Source organism: Fukomys damarensis, unplaced genomic scaffold (genome assembly GCF_012274545.1).
Source record: "Fukomys damarensis isolate Sample0158 unplaced genomic scaffold, DMR_v1.0_HiC HiC_scaffold_4, whole genome shotgun sequence".
Taxonomy (NCBI): domain Eukaryota; kingdom Metazoa; phylum Chordata; class Mammalia; order Rodentia; family Bathyergidae; genus Fukomys; species Fukomys damarensis.
Window position 1 is genome coordinate 37,388,475 of NW_022900916.1, and position 3,216 is coordinate 37,391,690.

Consider the following 3,216-nt stretch of genomic DNA (forward strand, 5'->3'; position numbering starts at 1 on the left):
CAACCCGTCCACTGGAAAGAGTCCGGGCAGGGGTCCAGAGTGGGGCTAAGGTGCCGGCTCTGCCCGGGATTCCAGGCCTAGCTGGCCTTCCTATCTTTTATTTGATTTTTTTTTTTTTAACACCACAGTATTCCTGTCCAGAGCCCCAACACGATGAAGGACTCTGCCTCCCTCTCCTCAGGTGGGGCCCAGGGAGGTCTGGGTGGGGCGGTGCTGGGGACAGGACAGACACTGCGAAGAAGACGCCAAGGACAGCACGGGAGGCGGACGCGAGGATGAACGAGGCGAAGGAGGCGTCCGGAGGGCCGCGCGTCCTGGGGCTATGGGAACAGAGAGGGCGCGGGCAGAAGGACGCGGGCAGCTGCGGGCCGGAGGGCAGGGACGGCCGCCCTCGATGGAGTGCGTCTCTCACTCCACAGAATCCTCCGGGCAGGGAGAAGATGTCCCAGCTCAGAAGGCGGGCAACTTCATCCCCTGGAATTTAGGTGGCGACCGCAGGGTTGGGAAGTCCCGGCCCTGAGGAAGGGCCTGGTTGCTGACAAGGAGCTCGAAGAAAGCTTTCTTTGTCCGACTCCCCCAGCCAACAGCGTCCTCAGATGGGCGAGCTCCCAAATCATAGAGGGGGAAACTGAGGCTCAGAAAGGCTAAGCAGACGCCCAACAAATACTTATTAGAAGGTCAATAATGCAGATAATTCCATTTTGCGAAATTTAAGAACTCTCTGAAGCATCCCCAAATGCAAAAAGAGTGTTTTTTCCTGGTTTAGGGGCAGAACTATTCAGCTAAATTCTGCTCTGGACACAGGGGGTGAAGCATGGCCCGTGGCCAAACCGTATCTGGGTCACCGACCTTTGGATAATCTGCTGAAAGCCGATAACTGCAGACGATCTGGTTCGAACTTCTGGGTTCTGGGACTGGAGGCCTTCGCAGGGCTCCTCGCGCGTTGCGCTTGCGGGAGGGTCCCTGCTGGGTGGGATGGGAAATCCCCGAGCGACCCCAGGCCCGGCGCGCCGCACAGCCGCACAGCCGGTCAGGCTCCTCCGCAGGGCCACGCGGACCTTCTCTCGGGCACCCTCCCCGCCCTCCCCAGGAGAAGGTGCGTCTGGTGCTTTACGATTATTTAACAGATTGAGACAGATGGGGCTGGACGCGGTTCTCTATCCCTGTTAGCTGCTGTCTCCACTGACTGATCCGGGACCCTTGAGTTGGGCGCTGGCCTCGGCCGACTGATCAAACTCAGCCGGATGCGGCCGGATGGAGAAAGACCGATTTCTAGCGATGCGCAACCTCAGGGGCCGCGTCCCTGCCCCCCAACTGGGCGCACGCGGGGTGGGGGGGGCTCTTCACTCTGCAGCTCGCCGTTGTTAGTTCTATTCCTTTAGCATCCCGAGACAGGTTTTTTAAAAGTCCAATTTCTGCGTTTCTTATTTTAATTGAAAATTCAATATAAGCATATGATAACACGAATTCACTTGGAATAGTCCAGAAAGATGTAAAACAAGGCTGACTCTAAAAATCTATCCTGTAGGCAGCGCCCTTTTAAGCGTAATAAACCTCACGCTTAACCCTATGACCTATTTGCATTCTTACACAACTAGAGCCTGCGTGTCCTTTGCATTTTTTCACTGAACGCCAGGGATATTTTCCAGGACAATAACGATCGTATATATTTTCCTCATTCTTTTTAAGTGCTGGGTCGATTCCTAAGACAGGATCGCCTTTCATTTGTCGCTGTTTCTCATCGTACCTCCCGCGATCCAGTGCATAGAATCCTACCGGGTCCTGAGACAACCCGCACAGGCAGGCGCAGCCACACACCGCCTTCCGGAAACTGGCAGGAAGTCAGTTGGGTTTCCTACACCCTGAGAGTGTAGACCTACAAGCATCTAGACTTTAGGACAGAGCTCACTCAGTAAGCTGGGACTGGGTGGAGATGGAAAAGCCAGATTCTGCAGCACTTGGTCTGGCGGGAGATGAGAGGCAAGGTGTAGAAGGGGCAGGATGGGCCTTGGGATAGGTTCATGGCGGGGAGGGACTCCGCGGGCACAGACCACGTTCAGGCCTAGTGTCAGTGACTACATAAACGGGCAGTCTGCCGGGGGAGGGGGCGTCTTGAGGCCACCAAGTAGGCGCATGCATTCTATGCACCTGTACTCCCTGAGAAGAGGAAGTCATTCTACCATTTTGCAAATGGGTATCTGCGTCTCAGAGAGGTGAAGCGAATAGATGGAAACCGTGCATATGGTAAATGACACACTCGCTTCAAACTGTCCAGAAAGACATAAAACAAAAATATGACTGGAGCAAAGGACAGAAACGTGTTACTAACAAAAGCTTTGGGGCAAAGAGCCCAGGTGAGCATAAGGACCTCACTATCGCCCAGAGGCCAGGGCCAGAGCTACCCCCAGTGAAGGAAGTGAAAGGCTTGTATCCCAGACACCGCCCCTCAGCCCCAAACCCGCTGTCCCTAAAGGGAGGTGGGGCCAGAGCTGAGTACTTTACCCAACAGCTTCAGCATAAAGAGGGAGTTCGCTGAGAGCAGCGAGGGGTTGGTGTTGGGAAGAGTCCTGTGGGCAGAGGACAGGAGAAAAGCCTGAGGGGCAGGCCAAGAGAGTAGGAGCCAGAAAGGATTCTGCCCGAGGTGGGGGCGTAAGGTGCAGAATCATCTCGGTCAGAGTACGTGCCAGACAGCAAGCAGATCCTTTCTAAACCTGGTTGAGGGTCAGGAAACCCAAAGCTATACGTCCCAGGTCGCAAAACTATGTCTCGGGTCGGATGGGTCGTGAGCGGGAAAAGGGGATGCCGCAGCTGGCAGACAAGACTCCCGGCTCTGGACGGAAGGTGGGATGCGGTGGGCGATGCTGCGCTCCACAGGCCAGCAGAGTGAGCGCCAAGGTCGGCCGAGCCACCTCTTCCCCTACCCGGGCCCTGATCAGTAAAGGTTCCTGGATATCGGATGCCCAGGGGCCGCCCCCTCACGGTCGGGGCCCAGCTCTGGTTACCCGCCTAACCTGCTTCCTAAAATATGTATGAGACCCTTGCGGGTGCAGTTTCTCTGCCCCTCCCCGAGTCAGGTTGGGGGACTCGGGGTGCTAGGGGAGCTGCGGGGGGAGGAAGGGACGCTGGGTCCCAGGCCGCGGCCGTCTCGACTTTCAGTAGCGCATTTAAGAAAAGGTGGAAATAAGATCCGTCCCGGCGGTGCCCCCGCCCCACGGG